Source organism: Labeo rohita, chromosome 5, assembly GCF_022985175.1.
Source record: "Labeo rohita strain BAU-BD-2019 chromosome 5, IGBB_LRoh.1.0, whole genome shotgun sequence".
Lineage (NCBI taxonomy): Eukaryota > Metazoa > Chordata > Actinopteri > Cypriniformes > Cyprinidae > Labeo > Labeo rohita.
In genome coordinates this window covers 40,450,382-40,463,620 of record NC_066873.1, presented here as the reverse complement: position 1 = coordinate 40,463,620, position 13,239 = coordinate 40,450,382, and the positions used below count along the sequence as shown (strand labels likewise).

The 13,239-nt window shown below is 34.1% G+C and overlaps 1 long non-coding RNA gene across 1 annotated transcript; it reads right to left on the bottom strand.

Annotated features, from left to right (window-relative positions):
• Positions 1–5,572: 5,572 nt before the first annotated feature.
• Positions 5,573–8,157, bottom strand: LOC127166108 (uncharacterized). The gene is made up of 3 exons (XR_007827856.1): positions 7,683–8,157; positions 7,453–7,579; positions 5,573–5,703 (listed from the first exon to the last, which is right to left on the bottom strand). It is a non-coding gene; the product is annotated as an uncharacterized LOC127166108 (long non-coding RNA).
• Positions 8,158–13,239: the final 5,082 nt, after the last annotated feature.

The window sequence follows — 13,239 nt, the reverse complement described above, 5'->3', positions numbered from 1 at the left end:
TTACACAAGGTTAATGGAGGCCAATCGGAACGAAACTCAGTGGGCCTGTTTGACTCTTAGCTCCAAAGGTCTGGAAAAAATCTGAAAGAAATCGGCAACTGGGGGGGCAGTGTCGCATTTTTTGAGGGTGTAAACGATTGTACATTGCACGGTTTTCTGCATATACACGCAATATTTATATCGTATGATAGACCTCCTCGTTTTGAACAACGTTGCCTCTAGAACCACTGCTGTCAATCAAACCGATTTTTAAATGATTGAGAAGATGTGAAAAACCTACTTTTCCGAACTAGTCCTAGGTTTTTTGCTCAGTCTGAAAAAAAAAAAAACACTGCAGTGCAATTCTCTGGACTCTCTAGGTCAATAATTATCAAAAACAGGTTAAAATGTACCCTTTGGGAAGCTATAACGGGATCCTTTAGAAAAGGGACCTGTCCAAATATACCCAAAAGCCTATAAAGCCTAAACGAAAACTCAAAACTTCACGAAACCCGCTGAGCACACGCATTCTAAACAAGCATAAGTTTCAGGGAGATCAGACCACTGCTGGTGCTATAAGTCATAAATGATATAAAAACATCACATGGTAAATCACCTGGATTTGACAAAAATGCTTTTAAAATAATTCATTTAGGTGGTTACAGGCTTGCTAAATAATATGTAATGTCTTTTTCCTTATGTCCTTGAATACCTAAATCGCTTGAACCCTGGTAATCACTGCTATATTTTAAAGTAATTTCCAGTAATTGAAATAAAGTTGAAAGTTTTTAAAATGTTGGCATGGCAAAAGTACAACCAAAATAAACAATAAATTAAAGCTAAATAGAAATATATTTAAAAATGACAAAAAGCATAGTAAAAAAGTAAATAAATGAAATGCAAAATTTAAATAAAAATGTAAAAAAGAAAAAAAAAAAGATTACTAGTATAATAGTCAATTAATACATAGAACTATATTTTATCAGAAACTGTTCTATATTTAGTAATAGCATCAAAGTGTAAGTTCAAAGTTGTATATGTCAAATAAATTCATAACTCATAGCTGCAGAACTTGTGGACAGTGAAATGGACTATAAATGTGCCACTGCTGCTAGATTTAGCAGTAAACTTTAGCTGGCATCACTTTGGCTTCTCCGGGGCATTTGTGATTCAGCAGCACACACCACCAGATCTGCTCAGATCGTGTGTCAGATGACCCACAGCAGAGAACAACAAGTCCCTGGATATGCCAAAGTTTGTGATGTTCATGGGATGGAATATAAAATATATTCAAGAGGTTAGTTTGTGGCATATAGACATATGGAGGTTATAATGTACTATAGTATTTCAGGATTCAGATGGAGTATTTTCAGCAATGCCAGCAGAGCCACCCTGAACTCTTGATCTGAATTTAATTAAAGTAGTAGATTGACAAACTGTTACATAACCTTTACATTAAACTGACTTAAAGGAATGCTCTGGCTTAAAGAAACAGTTCACCCAAAAAATGTACTCACCCTCAGATCATTCAAGATGTAAGAGTTTGTTTCTTCATCTGAACAGATTTGGAGAAATTTAGCATTACATCAGTTTGCAATGAATGGGTGCCATCAGAACAAGAGTCCAGACAGCTGATAAAAACATCACAATAATCCACAAGTAATCCATACCACTCCAGTCCATTAACTAACATCTTGTGAAATAAAAAGCTGCATGTTTATCAGAAACAAATCCAAATACATCCATAAAATACAAATCAGTAATCCATAATACTGCTTTCTCAGTATAAGTTTACTGTATTTTCAAAACCACTGTGGCTACATGTTCGAAAAGCTGTTTATTTTAACACTTACTCTAGTGCAGTGCCATGCCTCATAGACTCCCATTATAAGTGCATTACTGCAAATATCATTTTGGTTTGTTTTTACAAGCTGATGGATGAGCTGAAATTATCTTCTGTGGCAGATAAAGCTTCAGCTGTATTAAACCCGGAACAGTCCTTTAACTTTGATTCAGGCAGAGAGATGTAATGTACAGCTATAAGTCACTTTTCACCTGTGAACAACTGAATTTATCTTATGCTTTTTAAACTTCTGTGGACCTGAGTAAAGTCTATACTATCTTCAAAGGGAGAAACAGATAGTGACAGGCTGACAGATGGAAAGAGAGTTGAGGTGTGGTACATGTGCATCACCTAATCACCATATACACAGTTCATGTATTAAAGACTTTTACACTGTGTCTAAACTTAAATGTTTCTGTTACAATCACACATTTGAAGATAGTTTTGATGATTAAAATGAGAGCGTTCTAGTCCAGACGTGACATTTGATTGCAATGCAGATGGGATGTTACTCTGTGCACACTGAGCTGTTCAGACGTGACGTCAGTTTGTAGGCCGACACAGAAGGCTAGCTCACCGCGGGTTCCCTCAGGAACTTCTAATGGGTTTTTAGAGTAGTGGTTTTGGATTTGTGAGTAAAATAAAGTTTGTGGTTGACTTGACTTTAAAAGACTTTCTCGTTGCGTTCTAGAACATCAATTACGCACAGACCTCAAGATGTGATTCTCAAAACCACAGTGTGCTTTAAGACTAAGTTCTTAACAAGTAGCTTGTGCTAAATGTGTAGATACATGCTTGATGAATGCATTTGCTGCATCTTGTTATGTTGCTAACTAACACAATGGTTTTAAAATTCACATGTGTCGTATCTCTAATTTCAGCACCTCGAACAAATGGATTGGCTAACAACCAACAGCTACTGCTGGAGATGTGAATGTGCCAAAGAATGCAACAAATGTGAGAATTTATTCAAAATAGAAATGTTTTGTAATAATATACATTACCTTTCAAAAGTTTGGGGTAAGTTTCTGTTTAAAATAAATTACAATTTTTATTCAGCAAGGATGTGTTAAATTGATAAAAGGTGGTAACATAGGCTAACACTGTTATTCTATTTTGAATAAAAGCTGTTCTTTTTGTTTTATTCATCAAAGAATCCTGAAAAAAAGGTATCACAGATTCTGCAAAAATATTAAGCCTGCACAATAGTTTCTAACATTGATAATAAATAAGCATATTAGACAGATTTCTGAAGGATCATGTGACACTAAAGACTGGAGTAATGATGCTGAAAATTCAGCTTTGCATCATAGAAATAAATTATATTTTAAACTATAATAAAATAAAAGATATTTCAATTATATTTCAAAGTATTACAGTTTTTTCTGTATTTTTGATCAAAACGTTTTAGAATTTTTATGTTAATGTAAAACATCTTGTGTAATATAACTTTTTTTTTTGTTAGCTGGTTTTTTTTTTATTTGCTATACTTTTTTTTTTGTTTTGTTTGTTTTTGCCATGAAAATAGCCTAAGATGCTGACATGGCATTAAATAAAAATATACTATATACTATATACTCTGTATTTTTTATCAAATAAATGCATGTGTTTTTTTTGTGTTTTTTTTGTTTTTTTGGAAGCACCGAACAGGAAATAATAATTATTTAAATTTAAATATATATATATATATATGTAACATCTATCTATCTATCTATCTATCTATATATATATATATACAGATAAGACTGTGAGGAAAAAAAAATTCAACTACAACTGTCGACAAAGCTAGTGTGATCAGGCTTTAAAAGGCACGTTCTACTTTTATTCGTCACTCAAATATAGATGGGTATTAGATATCCTTTCATATATTCCATTTATCTCCAGTGTTTATATCACAGCAGAGTCTTTATTTACTAATAAAGACAATTCCCTCAATTCATGTATGAGCCAATGAAGGATTAAGCCTTACATCTGTTCCATTAAACAGCATCAAATGCACTCCATAATATTATCTTCATAACGTTTTCTCAGAAAGCTTGATCGGATAGATGAGACATCACTCGGCACATGCACAAACGAGTAATGGAGCTCATGAGCATGTGCAGGGAGAGAGTGGCAGCACAATGACAGGTCACCAAAAGCTTTTCTATACTCCATATGTTCTGATAAATATAAACAGGAATTGCACTATCGTGGAAAAGCTGGATATATAAATCCTGGAAGGCCTGGAAAAGTACTAATAAAATCTTTAAAAGCACAGAAATTTCTTGTTATTATGCCCCAGATAGCACACGTATGTCTGCAAGATGTCTGTAAAAGATCTCTTGATCTGGAAAGCATCCGCAGTGTACAAACGCCTGTCTTTCAGATGTCAGTTTTACATAAATTCTAAATGATAAACATCTTAAAGACATCTAATATACATCTATTTGACATCTAATAGAAAACGTCTAATAGATGTATTGCAGATGATCAAACACTCTAAAAAAAGATACGTTTCGCAGATGTAAATGCAGATGTCAAATAGATGTCTCCGTGCTATCAGGGATGTGCTATCAGGGACACCATTGTTCAAAAGTATGAGGCTGTGAGATTTCTTTTTAAAAACATCATCAAAATACAGAAAATACAGTAATATTTTAAAATATTTTTACAATTTAAAATAACGTTTTCTATTTTAATAGATTGTAAAATGTAATTTATTCCTGTAATGCAAAGATGAATTTTCAGAATTATTACTCCAGTTTTCAGTGTCACACGATCCTTTAGAAATTATTCTAATATGCAGATTTGCTGCTCAAGAAACTTTAAAAAAAGCTGCTTAATATTCTTTGTGGAAACTATGATACATTCTTTTAGGATTCTTTGATGAATGGAATGTTGATTTGAAATAGAATTTTTCTGTAACAATGTAAAAGTCTTCACTGTCAGTTTTGTCAATCTATTGTGACCTTGCTGAAAAAAAATATATATGTATATTAATTTATTGAAAAATTCTTCTTTCTTCTAAAGATGATTGTTTTTCATGCTCGAGTTACTAATGCCATTGTATAAATCCATTATTAATTTACTCCACGAGTGAAGATATCCAATAATAGGAGGATTACTGAGATGCACCCAGTAGCATTCATCTGGTCATGTGATCTGACCATGACGGTTCCCATTTGGCGACCTGCTCTGTCAAGTAACACAGCTTTTATGAGGCTACTGATATGTATCTGTACATCACGTTCAAAAGCACTATTCATTCATTATGAATAAAACTTTGTAATGATGGAAAAAACTGACTTAAGCCGATGTACTATATAAACATTTGACAGATTTTGAATTTGCTGAGGATCAAGGCTGTCTGTAAAGCGCGTGGGTTAATACGAAGCGTGATCCCGCTGACATGTGTCGCAGCTCCAGGTGTTTCTTTGATTCATGTTCGATGTATCAAATGCGCTGTTTGTTTTTGCAGACATTCATGATTCAAATTGTATTGCCGGTCTGCAGTGCGTGAAATACAGGAGTGCCACCTAGTGGTAGCTGGAGGTAGGGCGCACTGCTGCTGTCACCTCTTTATTGCATGGACGTCTGACTGTGTGTGTGTGTGTGTGTGTGTGTGTGTGGGCTCGGCTATATGAATCACTCTCTCAGCCGGTGAGGGGGTGGTGTGTGTACTGACAGAGAAAGCAGATGTTCGCTGCTTTTGGAAGACACACAAAGTACTCACATAGAGAGAGAGAGAGAGGTGGAGAGATAGGGGGACGAATCAATGAAGATGTTATAAAAACAGTGGAACCTTTTTATGATGGATTTCCGTTAAGCCGCAGGTGAAAATGAGAAAAGTACGCCACTGATACACAGTCTCTTTACATCTGCACAGACTCATCACAACCCTGAATGGAAGAAAAGAAAACAGAAACAAAAACAAGAGGTGAAATGATAAAGATATCATAAGAATTTCTGTGAAATGTTTATGACCTCATTCAAGGTAAAACAGGACAGAGATATAAAATAATACTGACAATCACATCTCGCACCACTATATACACTTAAAGCAATATACAGCCCAATTATAAAATTAGAAATTTTATGTCCTGGATGCGGTTTCTCATCTTTGCTCATGGGAGTTCATACAGCATTCGGATAAAGTCAGAACGATCATATTTATGGGCTAAATGCACATAAACGCGCCTATAGAGTCATAATTGGCAGTGGGAAAGTTGTTACTTTCTTTAAAGGCATGAAATGTAAGTTGCAATCATCTTTTCTTCCCTATTGTGATGTAGAGAAATGGCTTTTTGAATGAGAAAAACATGTTGGACGAGAATTGATTTTGTTCATTTGGAACTTGGATCAATTTGCTAATTGGTTGCTGAAGGGGCAAAGGTTATATTGTGCCACCCTCACAGCACATGATTTTTTTAAAATAATATTGATTGGTTATAGTAATGTACCAGGTAAATGTATAAATATGCATCAGATGCACTAGTAATAATGATTGGATAAATCATTTATAATAAACATTGCAATTTTCAATAAATCACCCCGGTGAGTTGGGAGTATATTGAATGTTGACCGTGCAATTTTAGTGCAAATAATAAAGAATAGTGAAGATGATTGCTAGAAGATAATAATTTGCCTGGTTTATGTGAACAGTGTTGTGCACATATCACACTATTCTTTTTGGTAGAATAATAACGCTAAAAAAAAGCATAATTAAATTGCATTAGGACTAAAAAAGCTTAATGCATGGCAAAAAAATATTACGTTTTCTAAAATGCAATATAAATAGATCAAAATCTTAAAAAGCTGACAAGTTAAAGTGTACAAATATCACTAAAACTGTAAAAATAATAATAATTATTTAAAATAAAATACAAATAATATTTATTAGTTTTTGAGTTTTTTTATATATATTTCTATAAAATATTTTTTAAAAAGAAAAAAATAAGCACAATTACTAAAACTAAAAACTAAAAATATAAAAAAAAAAAAAAAAAGCCAATTCAAAATATTAACAAATACTGATACTATACAAGTAATACTGAAATGCAGCACTGCATCATAATTGTGATTTCCAATCTCGTATTTCATACCCATTATGATTTGAACGCTACATCAGAGCTTTTTGAACTAATAAACTGAGCCATATATGTCATGTGAATAATCATTCCTAAAGTACAGGAAAATGACATCAAGACAACACTGTTTGGCTAAGGCACCACAACCTTACTAGCGGAAAGACAGCAATGAAGGAATTTGCTAAATTTACAGTATGAATGGAATAGAATTGCAAAAATAATGGCTGTTTATTATTTACTAGTTATATGTTGAATTATTTATAGACATCTGATTGAAATTGATTGTAATTTTAAGATTGTGTTGAATGACAAATTGATTCTGTATCCAAACAAGTGGTCTGCACCTCAGGAATGATGAAGTGAGACCATTAGTGTGCTTAATAGTGGAGACTGTGGTCAGACCATTAATTTATTTTGGCTTCGGCTGATTCTGAGCATCTATCCTCTCTAATTAACTCTGACTGCTGATCAGCAAGAGAAAATCCACACTGCCTTTTACGTTTCAGGGCTTCCCTTGAAAAACAACGCGGTGCACCCACATTATACAGTACACACACTCACTCATAGCGATGCACATGCGCATGTCTTCTCTTCCTCGCGCTTTCGTGTTATCCTTCTTCATCAAGGAGCTGGATCCATCACGTTCAAAGTGAAAGAGGGCACCTATCAAATTATGTAGACGAATGCCCTGTTTGCAATGCATTATACATGCAGAAAGAAAGGAAGACTGTGAGAGAGAGGAAAACAGGCATCGAAAGGAAAGACATACTGTCCTTTATGAAAACGCACACCTTTGTTTTAGTATTCCAGGAATCCCTTCATGTACCTGCTGGTGAAATCAAATTAAAAGAAAACTGCAAGGCCCCTGTCAAAGCACGAAAAGGTAATTAATTCCACAGAAAAGCTTAAACGCAGTTTCAAACTCTTCTGTCAATGTTACACCCACGGCCCACGATAATTGTCAGCCACTACACTTTCTCCATCTGCCAGTCAGCGTGTCAAAAACTACTTTAAAAAAGTAACTAACTGAAAGTAGGCTAAGAACCTAATGAAATCACTTCTCCCATCTGCCATTGGTTGTTTTAACAGTGGTTTCTGCCCCCAAAATAACACTATTGGTTAAACCAATCTTGCTTTGTAGGGCTGCATTTTAACCAGTGTTGCCAAGTCCACGGTATTCCAGCGAAATTGGGCTATTTTATTATTGTTGCTGCAGGTTGAATTTAAATTTGTGAATTTACCAGGGGAACCCCGACAAAAAACGTGTATTTTATCGCCTGGAACGCGATTTTTAATGGGGGATCCCCCCTCGAAATGCCATTGGGCTCATTTTGAGTAGCAATTGGGTGGGTTTTTTGTTGTGACAACCTGGCAAACCTGGTTTTGACCAAATTTCACAATGTATTGTGATTTATATTCACAAGCTTGCAATTCTATTCGATTTCGATTATTTTGGATAAATATCAGGTACAGTGCATGGGAAATTTTCTCAAGGAAAAAAAAAAATCTCTCAACTGATGCTGTAAAATATACATGAAAGTCAGTTGGTACAACATCACTATAATATTGGAAGGTAAAATTAACTGATGTGTATACAAACACTTAATTACACTCAGTTAAGTTATTATAACAATAAAGCTATAATACTAAGTTTGCAATTACATAATTACACTGACCCAAATTATAAACGCAACACTTTTTTTTGCCCCCATTTTTCATGAGCTGAACTCAAAGATCTAAGACTTTTTCTATGTACACAAAAGGCCTATTTTTCTCAAATATTGTTCACAAATCTGTCTAAATCTGTGTTAGTGAGCATTTCTCCTTTGCCGAGATAATCCATCCACCTCACAGGTGTGGCATATCAAGATGCTGATTAGACAGCATGGTTATTGCACAGGCTGGCCACAATAAAACACCACTCTAAATTGTGCAGTTTTACTGTATTGGGGGGGTCCGAAAACCAGTCAGTATCTGGTGTGACCACCATTTGCCTCATGCACTGCAACACATCTCCTTCGCATAGAGGAATGTTGTGGAATGTTGGTCCACTCCTCTTCATTGGCTGTGCTAAATTGCTGGATATTTGCAGGAACTGGAACATGCTGTTGTATACGCAGATCCAGAGCATCCCAAACACGCTCAATGGGTGACATGTCCGGTGAGTATGCTGGCCATGCAAGAATTGGGATGTTTTCAGCTTCCAGGAATTGTGTACAGATCCTTGCAACATGGGGCCGTGCATTATCATGCTGCAACATGAGGTGATGGTCGTGGATGAATGGTACAACAACGGGTCTCAGGATCTCGTCACGGTATCTCTGTGCATTCAAAATGCCATCAATAAAATGCACCTGTGTTCGTTGTCCATAACATACGCCTGCCCATACCATAACCCCACCGCCACCATGGGCCACTCAATTCACAACGTTGACATCAGCAAACCGCTCACCCACACGATGCCATACACACTGTCTGCCATCTGCCCTGTACAGTGAAAACTGGGATTCATCTGTGAAGAGAACACCTCTCCAAAGTGCCAGACACCATCAAATGTGAGCATTTGCCCACTCAAGTCAATTACGACGAAGAACTGCAGTCAGGTCGAGACTTGTGTCATAAATACATTTTTAAAAATGTTGGTTCAAAAACTTTCTATTTTTTTTTTTTTTAGATAAATAGTGCTGTACATCACAATGTTTTGACCCACACAGAAAAATGCATACAAATTTATAATTACTAAAAAAAAAAAAAAACATCAATTACATGCCAAATGTACATGCTTTACTCTGTATTATATTCCTTAATGAAGAAAAAAAAAGACAGGGCACAAAAACCATATATATTCCTATAAAAATAGAAGCTAAATAATACTACATTAATACTAAAGTAACAACGCATCATTGTGATTTCCAAACTTCCAATTCAGACATTCCAATAAAGACAATAAAAAGGCAATAAAACATGCCATAAATGTCATGTGATTAATCCGTAACACTTTAGTATAGGGAACAATTCTCACTATTAACTAGTTACTTATTAGCATGCCTATTATTAACATATTGGCTGTTTATTAGTACTTATAAAGCACCCATTTTGCATGACCATATTCTACATCCCTAATCCTACCCAATACCTGAACTTAACAACTACCTTACTAACTATTAATAAGCAGCAAAAGAGGAGTATATTAGGCAAAAGCCGTAGTTAATGGTTTGTTAATAGCAAGAACTAGACCTTAAAATGAAGTGTGACTGATTAATTATTATGGATCATTAAGATACTAAGCCATAATAGAAAAATATTTCCACCTTAAATAATTTTGTTGTGGCTTATAAACAGCAAATATGTATGTATTTATTTAACTCCTCAGTCTAAGTGTGATCTCATTTCTATATGCTGAGACATTCTTGAATTATATTTCACATAATTTTCAACAAACAATATTGTCATCTGCGCTAGCAGCATGGGATGTCTGCACAAAGGATGGATTCAAACCAACATGGGGTCTTTGAATATGACCAATAACACACGCCTGTAGCCCTCGAAATGTGAATAAACAGATTACAAGTGCAGAAATATTGCCTCAGAGGGTGTGTGCAGAAAAACCAAACAATTTTATCTCACATTCCTTCTTTATACCGTGCATCTGTACACTGTAATCAACATATAAAGTGACTCCCATATTTATTGCTTCACTTTATTTATTTTTTCCTGTGAAAAACATGATTTGGCTCATTCTGAATTCATAAGCTGCTGTTTTATTTTTATTGTTCGTGAGTTCATAAATTACAGTATACTGGACTGTGTTTAAAAGGCCAAAGTGTATTTTCCAGTTGAATGCAATGAATAATTCATTGAAATAAAAGGATTTGATTGCATGCAACTGATTATATATACGCTGTAGGCTAGGTATGGTGCGCTTAAAATAAACCTTATTTTTTAGAGCGTGAGGTAACGTCAATGGTCACGTGATCCGACACACATAACCACTGTCAGCGTGGGAATTAACCTCATGATTCCGCTTGACAAATGAAATGGAAATATTACTTAAGGCTGTGATTAAACCCTTTTTAGAGAATAAAAAAGCAAGATGCACACATGCTATGATTCTAGAATTTTTATACAGCTTCAATGATATTATATAGTGTAAAAAAGGTTCATCAAAATATGATGATAACATAACAGCATCCATAAATCCTAAAACAGTCCTATCTTATCTATGCTGACACTACATCTTTGTGTTGTCAGCAGTTTTGTGTGAACTGCAAACCTGGCCATAGTTGCTGCCTGACCAATATTAACCCTTGTGAAAAAGTATGACACTTCACCATGCTTTCAGAATGAGTACTTAATATGGAAATATTCTTTAAAAAAATACATTGAAATGCAAATCAAATGTAATGTTTTCAGAAAGTATTTACATGTTGTGTACAATTAAATAAAAATGCATTATAGTTTATGCACATTAAATGCAATTAATAGAAGCTTTTTTAACTGAATGTACTGAAAAGCATTAATGGTAAACTAAAATATAATTTCATGTTATTTCTGTTTAAACTTGTATTTCATGTACTTAAATACATCTATAATTGCACATTTGTAATGACCAGTGTTAGGCATGTTACTTCAAAATAGTAGACTAATTAGTTATAGTTACTAGTTACTTCTCACAAATAGTAACTGAGTTAGTAACTGAGTTACATCATTATAAAAGTAACTAATTACCGGGGAAAGTAACTATTGTGTAACGTTTTAAAAAAATGTTCAAATATGTCAAATAACTTGGATGCCCCCAATATTAAATGTTAAATGAATGAAATTTAAACAAAAATGAATGAAATTTGTACTCACTAGACTAATATTAAATATCTGGTATACAGTACTATTATACAAAAAAGTTCATCTAAGATGTCCTAAGACAAAAATGGGTATTGTTTTAGATTTATGACAACTTTGATGAAAGGTTTTGATCCACTTTAAATGTTGCCTGCTTTACATATATAAAGCTTAACGGCCCAGTTTGAATAATATTGGAATAATATTTGAAAGTACACTTAGCATCAGTCAGTCAAGCAATATAATATAACATTATTATAATTTAGATAACAAAACTATTACGAATTCTACTACTAATAACAATTTAAAACGCACTAAGGATTAATGAGCTGCTGGGTTCATGAATATTAATCACTTTGTCTGTGTTCGCTCGAACTGATTTGCTGAAAATTAAAACAGGGACAATAATAGGTGAGCGCCAGCTAATGAGATTGCTGTTTGCGCATTAGTTCCACCTACTACCGAAGAATCTGGCAGTTCTTAAAAGCTGAAGAAGTCCAGAGGAGCTACGTTATTTTGACTGGAAAATACAGCAAAGAATATTGTTTACATGTAGCGCATCAATTTTGCATGGTATGTAAGTCTCTCTTGCTCTGTATCTTTCTTTGCATGTGTGTGAGACAAAGCGACGGCTAGTCATGTGCCTTCACACTAGAGTTTAAGGTTTGTCAAATACAGGTCCGCTGTGCATCCATTTGGATGAAATGAAAAATAAAACTTTAATAATATTTTAATAAATTGTAGTAACACCGCATTTTATTGTCAGTAATGGCAATGGTGTTGTAAGGGGGGGAAACAGTAATTTTTTTAAGTACTTGTTACTAAAAAAATTATTATTTAACGCCATTAGTAACATCGTTTATTTATAACACCGTTATTCCCATCACTGGTTTATGTTTAGTACAATTAAAATATATTAAATTTAAATGTAATTTAAATAACTGCACTTTGTAATAATGTTAAAAAAAAAAAAGTTTAAGTAAAGGATTAACTGTACTTCTTTAAAGCACATTTTAACATTATTACAAAGTGCAGTTATTATTACAAATGCACTTAAATGTGTTTTGAAATGAAGTAATGAAATGGACTAAGTACACTTATGTGACATTTCATTAATATTGTATTACCCATAAGTACAGCTTTTTTATTTTAAATAGAGTAATGTGAAAGACTAACTTGGAATACACTAAATGTACATTTAATACAGTTAAGCACATTATTATACAAGAAGAAATCTAAAACAAACAGGACGCATATGAAAAACAAAACCATTAAGTTTTTCATATCCCAGAATGCTGTGGTAAAGAATGGCTTTCAAGCAACCGCCCACTACAAGCCCGCTCACAGAAATTACACATTCACATTTACATAAACTGATTTGAACTGAAAATTCGGTCATTATCTACCCACACTCATGTCGCTTGAAGTTAGTAGTATGACTTTTTCCCCTCAGAACAAGAATGTCCACACAATAAAAATGCAGTCAAGTTCAACCAAATTATTGGGAAA